Here is a 9,959-nt window from a genome sequence, read left to right as displayed (position 1 = left end):
TCTTGGTATGGAGATCTTGAGACACAGTGGTGATTGAATCCAGAAGATTAAGACAGGAAGATCTCCGAGTCCAAGGACATCTGGGATTAAAGGTGTGGTGGCACACACCTTTAATCTGGGCTACACCTTCTGCTGGGGACCATATAAGCACATTGGAAGAAGGGAGTCTGGCTCTCGCTCTTTCGCCTTCTTGCGGTGTGGAACTCAGCAACTGCTAGATCCTTGGACTTCCATTCACAGCTACTACTGAACCATTGTTGGGATTTGGACTGCAGACTGTAAGTCATCAATAAATTCCTTTACTATATAGAGACTATCTGCAAGTTCTGTGACTCTAGAGAACCCTGACTAATACAGAAGCCCAAATCATACAATGGAAAAATGAAAGCATCTTCAACAAAAGGCTCTGGACTAACTGGATATCTATCTATATGTAGAATAAATACAGATCCATATTTATCACCCTTCACAAAACTCAAGTCCAAGTGGATCAAGGACCTCAATATGAAACCAGATACACTAAATCTCATAGAAGACAAAGTGGGGGATACCCTTGAATGCACTGGTACAGGAGACAAGTTCCTAACAGAGCACCAATGTCTCAGGCTCTAAGATCAACAATTGACAAGTGGGACCTCATGGAACTGCAATGCTTTTGTAAGGCAAAGGACACTGTCAATAAGTCAAAACAGCAGCCTACAGATTGGGAAAGGATCTTTACCAACCCTACATGTGACAGAGGGCTAATATTCAAAATTCATAAAGAACTCAAAAAGTTAAACACCAACAACCCAAATAACCCATTTAAAAAATGGGGCATAGAACTAAACAGAGAACTCTCAACAGAGGAATCTTGGATGGCCGAGAAGCACTTAAAGAAATGTTCAACATCCTTAGTCATCAGGGAAATGCAAATCAAACAATGCCAAGATTCTATAATACACTTATCAGAATGGCTAAGAAAAAAAACTCAAGGGATAGCACATGCTGGCAAAGATGTGGAGCAAGGGGAACACTCCTCCATTGCTGGTGGGAGTGCAAACTTGTACAACCCCTTTGGAAATAAATTTGAATAGTTCTACCTCAACACCCTGCTATATCACTCCTGTGCATATACTCAAAAGATGTCCCTTCTATTCTTGACTTCTATTCAGAGCCATACAGATGAAGCTGCTGAGTTCTGGTGCTTACTGAGGCTGGAACATGGCCCTGTTGTTTATTGCATCATCAGCTTCCTGTTTTCCAACTTCTTCACCCACTAAGTTTGACTGTCCTGTAACTTGCTCTCCAGATTGACCTTGAACTTAGAGATCTGCATGCCTCTATCCTCTGTAAAGGTGTGTACCCCAACGCCTGAACATAGACTTTTTATCTACTTGGAGCTTACTCTGTACCAGTCTAACCTTGAACTCAGAGATCTGTTTGCCTGTCTTCTGGGATTAAAAGCATGTACCAGCACAGCTGGACCTATGCCTTTCTTTATCTTTTCACAAGATCTTATAAATTCTGGGTTGTAGTTCATTCCAGATATAGACAAGCTGACAACTGAAAATAGTCATTACAATTCACCCCTTTTCCATTTGACACACAATCATATTTCCTTATATCCAAATAAAAACAATAACCAGGTCATAATAACACCTAACACGATATAGCCATCCTTTGTCTAACTGTAAACACATAAACAATGAGTTTAGCTGGGTGGAATCTTGCCCCAAAGTCACCACTCCATTAATTCCATTTAATAGTTTTGAACACAAGATTTAGCTCCATTCCACTTCCTGGTGTGCCTTTATTTATTTATTTATTTATTTATTTATTTATTTATTTATTTATTCATTTATTTATATATTTTTCTTTTTTTAAAATAAGATTTATTTATCTATTATATGTAAGTACACTGTAGCTGTCTTCAGACATTCCAGAAGAGGGCATCTGATCTCATTACAGACGGTTGCTCTCTCTGGTCCTGCTCACTTGTGCCCTGCTAGTTCCAGCCCCTGGTGTGCCTTTAATCTTTGAATCTTACATTTTGTATTTTTCCTTCCTGTGCTTGCTGTGCTTGATCAAAATGTTCCTCATGAGAGTGAACCACTGGACAAAGTCTAAACTAGACCTTTTTGACACTTCTTTTGTTAATGCACTTAATCTAAATTTCTTTACCTTATCCTCAGGCAGACTTTTCAGACAAGGGCAAAAGCAGCCACAGTCTTCACCAAAATATCACAAGAACAATCAATCTCTAGGCAACATAACCAAAATTTGATTCCTCTGAAACTTCTTGAGCCAGCTCCCACAGTTCAAATCACCCTCAGCCTCACTGTCTTCCGTGTTTCTCCTAGGATGGCCCAGTAAAGCCCTACTTAAAGCCTTCCAGTGCTGTCCTAATCCAAATGTCCAAAATCTACATCCCTCCAAACAAAAGCAAGGTCAGGCCCATCACAGCAACACCCCACCCCTGGGACCAACTTCTGCCTTAGGGTTTCATTGCTGTGAGGAGACACTGTGACTAAGGCAACTCAATTTAATTTAATTATTTAAATGGGGCTAGCTTACAGTTTCAGAGGTTCAGTCCATTATCATTATGGTGGGAAGTGTGGCAGCATCCAGCCAGATGCAGCATTGGAGAAGGAGGTGAGATTTCTACATCTTGATCTGAATACAGCCAGGAGGAAACTGTCTTCTGCATTGGGAGGAGCTTGAACACTAGGAAACCACAGAGCCTACCTACACAGTGACACACTTCTTCCAACAAGGTCACACTTCTTCCAAACAGGTCACCCTCCTAATAGTGCCACTTCCCATGGGCCAAGTGTATTCAAATCACCACACTCATACAGAAACTCAAAAGTATGGAGACAGCTTAAAACTAATGGGTTCCTGCCTATTGATCAAGCTAAGACTATTGAAGTTCTAGAAGACAAAAGAAAATGTTTATGGTCTTGGTAGAGTTCTCTCTCTCTCTCTCTCTCTCTCTCTCTCTCTCTCTCTCTCTCTCTCATCAGTTTCACTTGCAATTTATAGATCTTCTTTTTTGGAGACAGGATTTCACTCCATAGCTCAAGATGGCCTCAAACTGGAAATGCTCCTGTCTCAGACTCTAGAGGACTGTCTATGCCCCACCACACCCAGTTCTTTGTCTAGTTTTCTTTCTTTCTTTCTTTCTTTCTTTCTTTCTTTCTTTCTTTCTTTCTTTCTTTCTTTCTTTCTTTTTTTTTTTTTGAGACAAGGTTTCTCTGTGTAGCCCTGGCTGTCCTGGACCTCATTCTGTAGACCAGGCTGGACTCGAACTCAGAAATCTGCCTGCCTCTGCCTCCCAAGTGCTGGGATTAAAGGTGTGTGCCACCACGCCCAGCTTGTCATAGTTTTCTTAAATGAGGCACAAAAATCACAGATTTTTGAAAGGAGTTGATAAATTTGACAGACAAAAATCATTTGCTCTTTAAAAGGTTCTATCAATAACACAAATAGATAAGTGACAGACTGGGAGGATATATTTGTAACCCATTTCTGGCAAAGGAATGCATCTTGGGTATATAAAGAACACTCATGATTCAACAATATGGGGATTTTAAAGCATCCAATAAAAATGGCCAAATGATTTGAACTGCGGCTTCATGATCAGACTAAGCACATGAGAATATGCCAATCTTCAGGCATTCCAGTAAGTTAACAGGACAACGTGGCACCAACACATACTTCCTAGAGTGGTCATAGAGAGGTGGTTAGGCTCTGGGGCTACTGGAATGCTCTTACATCACTAGTGGCATGTGAAACCACACAGCCATTCTAGGAAGCAGGGTTCCCTTCTAGGAGTTTACCTAAGGAAAATGAAAGAGTTCATGTATTCACATAGTGGCTTTCATTGTGATCATAAAATATGAAAACAGCATAGATGCCTTTCAAAAGGTGACCAAATTATGTGGTTAAGGACACAAAGATCAAGTCCTTGGAGGAGATCTACCTTTTCTCTCTGCCCATTATGGAGTCTGAGATCATTGACTTTTTCCTGGACACATCCCTAAAGGATGAGGGTCTGGAACTCATGCCAATGCAGAAGCAGACTCGGGCTGGCCAGCGGACCAGGTTCAAGGTTTTCATCGCTATTGGGGACTGCAATGGTCACATTGGTCTTGGGGTTAAGTGCTCCAAGGAGGTTGCCACTGCCATCCGAGGGGCCATCATCTTGGCAAAGCTTTTCATTGTCCCTCTGTGGAGAGGCTACTGGGGGAACAAGATTGGCAAGCTGCATACTGTTGCTTGCAAGGCGACAGGCCACTGTGGCTCTGTGCAGGTGGGTCTCATCCCTGCCCCCAGAGGAGCTGGCATTCAGCCAGAGGCTGCACTGCCACCCTGGGCAACTTTGCCAAGGCCACTTTGATGCCATCCTCAAGACCTACAGCTACCTGACCCCTGATCTCTGAAAAGAGACTGTGTTCACCTAGTCTCCTTATCAGGAATTCATTGATCATCTTGTGAAAACCCACCCCAGAGTTTCTGTTCAGAAGATCCAGGCTCCAGCTATGGCTGGTATGGGTTTTTATACAAGAAAAATAAATAAAGTCTGGAGAAAAAAGAAGAGGAACCAAAGTTCCTTCAGAGATAGTGGAGGGAGGTGGGAGAAAGATCACCCAGGGCCTCGATGAAGCCTTTGGGGAGGATGAAATAAATGTTCACTGTTTCTAAAATGTGTGTGCATGTAAACGTGTGTGTGTGTGTGTGTGTGTGTGTGTGTGTGTGTGTGTGTATGGGAGAGAGGCATGCCTTTCTGTGTACATGAGAGAGTGTTTGCCACAGTGTGTGTGCATGTAAACGTGTGTGTGTGTGTGTGTGTGTGTGTGTGTGGGAGAGAGGCATGCCCTTCTGTGTACATGAGAGAGTGTTTGCCACAGTGTGTGTGCATGGGGAGGTCAGAGGACAGCCTTGGGTCACCTTCCATTTTGACACACACACACACACACACACACACACACACACACACAGAGCCATCATCCAGTGCTATATGGGTCCTGGAGATCCAAAGTCAGGTACTCATGCTTGTTTGGCAAGAGCTTTTCCTACGGAGTTGTCTCCCAGATGAACACACACACACACATACACACTTAAGAATGATTGTGGTCATGGTTTCTTGTTTATACAAAAGTCAGAATGTAACAGAATCACAGTTCATTAAATGTTTTATGCCAGTCTATTCTACGTCAGTTACACCTCAGACGAGCTCCTGGGAAGTCGGTGAACAGGAACCAGAAGGTGGAGAATATGTTCTGTGACCCTTACTAAAACTCCTGAGATTTCACATAGCTGTCACTTGTGCTGCTAATAGCCAGATTTTGGTGTCAGAACAAAATAGCAACTTATAAAAAGGATTCTTTTTATAAAGACAGGTACAGGAAGCTTTGAACAAACAATTCATTCGCTTCAAGTGCACCAAGCACATCATTGTGTTACCATGCTGCACTCAGTATCAAAGAGGAGGTTGTTGTAACCATGGATCCAAACTCCTTCTTTCAAATAGTAGGAAACAACAGCCTAATGAGCAATTTTTGAAAACTGATTTCCACCCTCAAATGAAATATATACCCTGTTGATGCTTCAGAACACAGAAAATGAACACAGATGGTAAATCAAATTTAGGGGGTGGGGACATTCTCCACTGTGCCTAGCTGCCAACTTCAAAACACTAGACGGCTCCCCTAATGTATTTTAGATTGAGTTAAAAATAGGGCTTCTCATCAGAGTTATTGAGAAAGATGACAATCATCTCTCAAGTGACGGTGTGGTCTTATGAGCTCTTGCTTATGAGGAAAAGAAGCTGCAGGGCAGGCCCAGGAAGATGGCTCAGGGATGGCACCACAGGTTCCTTCTCATTTAGACACCTAAGCAGCAGTGGGAACTCATCATGTGTCATTCCAAAGAAGGAACAGCAAATGGGTAGTTTTTCATTTATCTTGAAAGATTTACTTTATTTTACATGTGTTTGTGCACACACATGTATACACACACACACACACACACACACACACACACCACACACAGGTGCCTGAGCATATATCAGTGTGACACACACATGGGAGCTTGTGGAAGCCAGAAGAGGGCACCAGATTCCCTTGCAGCTGGGGTTACAGGCAGTTGTGAGGTTGTGAGCTGCCCACTGTAAAAAGAAGTTTTTTGTTTGTTTGTTTGTTTGTTTGCTTATTATTGTATTTGCCTGTGTGGATATGGAGGTCAAGGGTCACCTTCTACCCTGTGGATCCTAGGTGCAAACCCCAGGCTGTCTTGGCAGCCAAGTGCCCCTGACACCAGCTAGTGGTTCTTACTTTCATTGTTTAGATTTTACTTATTTTTATGTGCATGTGTGTTTTGGCTGATGTAAATCTATGTACCACATGTCTGGTTCCCAAGGAGTGCAGAAAAAGACAGTGGATCCCCGGGATCCTAGAGTTACAGATGGTGGTGAGCCACCATGAAGGTGCTGGGAATCGAACCTGGGTCCTCCGGAAGAACGACAAGTATTCATAACTGCTGAGCCATCTTTCCAGCCTCCAGCAATTAAAAATAAAATGATTTGGCTAGGAAGAGGGCTCAGTGGGAAAAAGCTTTCTGCTCAGTCATGAGGATGGGAGCTTAGTTTCCAGCATTCACATAACAGATCAGCTGTGGCAGCGCACGCCTGTAGCCCCAGTGCTGGAGATATGTGGACACAGGGATCCTGGAAGCTGGCTAGCCAGCCAGTCTAGACCAACCAATGAGAGACCCTTTCTCAAAAATAACGAGGTGGAAAGTGTCTGTGGGAGATGCTTAGGGTCAACTCTGGCCTCCACATGTGTGTGTGCACACAGATGCACATGCACATGCACATGCACATGCACACAAAGCAAGTATTGGTAGATGCTGTTGAACTTGAAGCTTGGCCTTCTGCTCCACCCTTGAGGGTGTTTTGTCTGCAGGATAGAGGTCTTAATTCTCTGAGGGTCAGACAAGCTCAGGTAGACAGGCAGGCTCTGCATAACAGAGCAACACTGGGTTAGAGCTTCCACACTGATTATGGACGGCTGACCCTGGCAACTTACCGCCGGGTTTTAAATAATCCGTAAAGTGGTTATTTGAGAAATACCAGCCCGCCAGTGTTGTAAATGATTATAATCCACTCTGAATAGGATGGAGTAGGAAACTCTTGGCATTTGCAGGATGCTTTATATTTTGTGAAACGTTTTCATATTTATGAGTGATTTGAGAATTTTTGTGAAGAGGAATTGCTTTTTGATGCAATGCTACCCAAAAGCATGGTGTCTAAGGGACATGAAAACAGACTTACTCTGGTTGATCAAGGTATAGAGTTTCCACCCAGACCCAAACCTCCCACACCAATATGCGGTCTCGTCCTACCAAGCACAGCTGGCTCCTCCACCAGAAAGGTGGCTGCAGTAGGCTGGAGCAGCTTCCAGCCATGACAGCTTTGGGAGAGAATACTCTTCCCTAGAGTGTTACAGCGCCATAAGATGTGCACTCTCAGATGATCCTTGGTGAAATAACTCATGCACTTCATTCCTTGTGGATAGGACCTTACCAACATTTGGGCGTGGGTTGGGATCTAGAGCCAGATGCTTGCTATGGGCTTGGACTGAGATGTTAGGGGTGCCTCATCTGCATGTGGAAGGGCTTCAGGTGTTGTCCCTAAGTGACTCAATGGGGTGTCGTGGTCACATGTTCCAGGACAGGAACCTGGTTGGGAATAGATTTAAGTACCATTCTCAATTATGAGAATTGTCAGGGTTCCTGAATCCGCTCGACCTTACCATGTTTTCTGTCTGGTGGCACAGTTCACTGCCCCACAATGTGGAATTGTAAGCCAAATAAACCCTTTCCTCCACATTGCTTTGGTCATGGCATTTTATCTCAGCCATAGCAACTATAACTAGGAAAACCCCCTTAAGCCGTGTAGCACGCTTCTCCTAGACAGAGCATCTTAGTTCCTGCTTCACTTTTAAGTTGCTGAGGGCCATATGAATTCTGTGAAGCTGTGATCTTCAAGGCCTGTGGGTTGCTACGTTTATCTCCTACATCATTTGCAGCCAATTCAGGCATGGTGTGTGAGGCTCTGACTGGGCACAGGGCCAGCTGTGGGAGGGGGTGGTACAAATTCTTATTTTCAAGGCTCTGATTCTCTGGAAAGGGATGCTCCCTCCTGTTGATGAAGTTTAGTCAGCAATTTGAGGAAGAAGAGACAAAGCAGAAAATATATGGGTTGTCAGCCCTAACGGGCAATTTGGAGTAAGGAGGTTAGCCTGGGTGCACTGGCTAGTTTTGTGTCAACTTGACACGGCTGGAGTTATCACAGAGAAAGGAGCTTCAGATGGGGAAATGCCTCCATGAGATCCAGCTGTTAGGCATTTTCTCAATTAGTGATCAAGGGGGGAGGTCCCCTTGTGGGTGGTGCCATCTTTGGGCTGGTAGTCTTGGTTCTGTAAGAGAGCAAGCCAGTAAAGAACATCCCTCCATGGCTTCTGCATCAGCTCCTGCTTTCTGACCTGCTTGAGTTCCAGTCTTGACTTTCTTGGTGATGAACAGCAACGTGGAAAGTATAAGCTGAATAAACCCCTTTCTCCCCTTCTTGGTCATGATGTTTGTGCAGGAATAGAAACCCTGACTAAGACACTGGGGCTTTTGGGTCATATGTCATTTTGAAGGTTAGGTAGTTGTTTTGTTTTGTTTTATGTGTATGAGTGTCTGGCCTGCATGCGTATCTGGGAACCATGAGCATGTCCTGTGCCCTCAGAGGCCAGAAGAGTGTCTTGTATCCCCTGGAACTGGAGTTACAGGTAGTTGTGAGCTGTCACATGGGTGCTTGGAATCAAACCTGGATACTTTGGAGGAGGACCAAGTGCTGTTAATCACTAAGCCATCTCTCCAGCCCCAGTTGGTGGTTTTAAATGTTAATTTTTTTTTTAAAAAATGTGTGTTGTGGGGTATCCATTAGAGAAGACTTCTTGGATACGGGTTTAAGTGAATAAAAAGTCTTCCCAGTGTAACCCACAGCTTTTCCCAGGGTGAGTTTTTAAGAAAAAAAACAAAAAACCCCAAAACAAAACCATGTTCTGGTTTGAGATTCTTCAGTTGACAAGAACAGTTAACTAGAAGCAGAACGACAGAAGCCAAAAAGCAAGGTTATTGCATTTAGTGACTTTCCCAGAGCTATGGACTTTGATGGATTAGGTTTTGGTTTTTGTTTTGGCTGATGTTACTGTCTACAAGCTGGGTTTTAATGGAATCAGTTGTGCTAAGGTCTGGGGTCCTATTACAGTATGGACGGTTGCTTGCATGTATGTGTGTGCACCATGTGTGTACACCATGTGCCATATGTGTGCAGACCAGGTGCCAGAAGAGGCATCGAGTCCCTTGGAACTGAGTTAGGGTGGGTTGGGAGCTGCCCTGTGGATGCTGGGAAATGTACCTGCAAAAGCAGCAATACCCTTCACCACTGAGCCCCTTCTAAGGGATGTTAAGTTAGAATAAAAAGCTGAAAAAACCAGGGGCATGGGGAGAAAAAGAAGCCCGTTCCCCCAGGATCTAGCTTGAGTTTCTCACTGGCAGAGTCAAGAGCGTCAACATAACTGACCAAAGAGGGAGATCGCCCCCGCCGTAGCTTGCCTCATGCCGTCAGCTTGACACGCTGGGGAAGAAGGAACCGTACTGCAGGATGTGCTTCAGTTGGATTGGCTCCTGACCATGTCTATGAGCATTTTCTTGACTGATAATTGATGTGGGAAGGCTGTCTTAGTCAGGGTTTCTATTCCTGCACAAACATCATGACCAAGAAGCAAGTTGGGGAGGAAAGGCTTTATTCGGCTTACACTTCCATAGTGCTGTTCATCACCAAGGAAGTCAGGACTGGAACTCAAGCAGGTTAGGAAGCAGGAGCTGATGCAGAGGCCATGGAGGGATGTACTTTGCTGGCTTGC

The 9,959-nt window shown here is 44.1% G+C and overlaps 1 pseudogene; it reads left to right on the top strand.

Annotated features, from left to right (window-relative positions):
• Positions 1-3,919: 3,919 nt before the first annotated feature.
• LOC110325165 lies at positions 3,920-4,424 on the top strand (annotated as a pseudogene).
• Positions 4,425-9,959: the final 5,535 nt, after the last annotated feature.

This window comes from Mus pahari, chromosome 8 (genome assembly GCF_900095145.1).
Source record: "Mus pahari chromosome 8, PAHARI_EIJ_v1.1, whole genome shotgun sequence".
NCBI classification, from domain to species: domain Eukaryota; kingdom Metazoa; phylum Chordata; class Mammalia; order Rodentia; family Muridae; genus Mus; species Mus pahari.
This window is presented reverse-complemented; position numbering and strand designations above follow the sequence as displayed.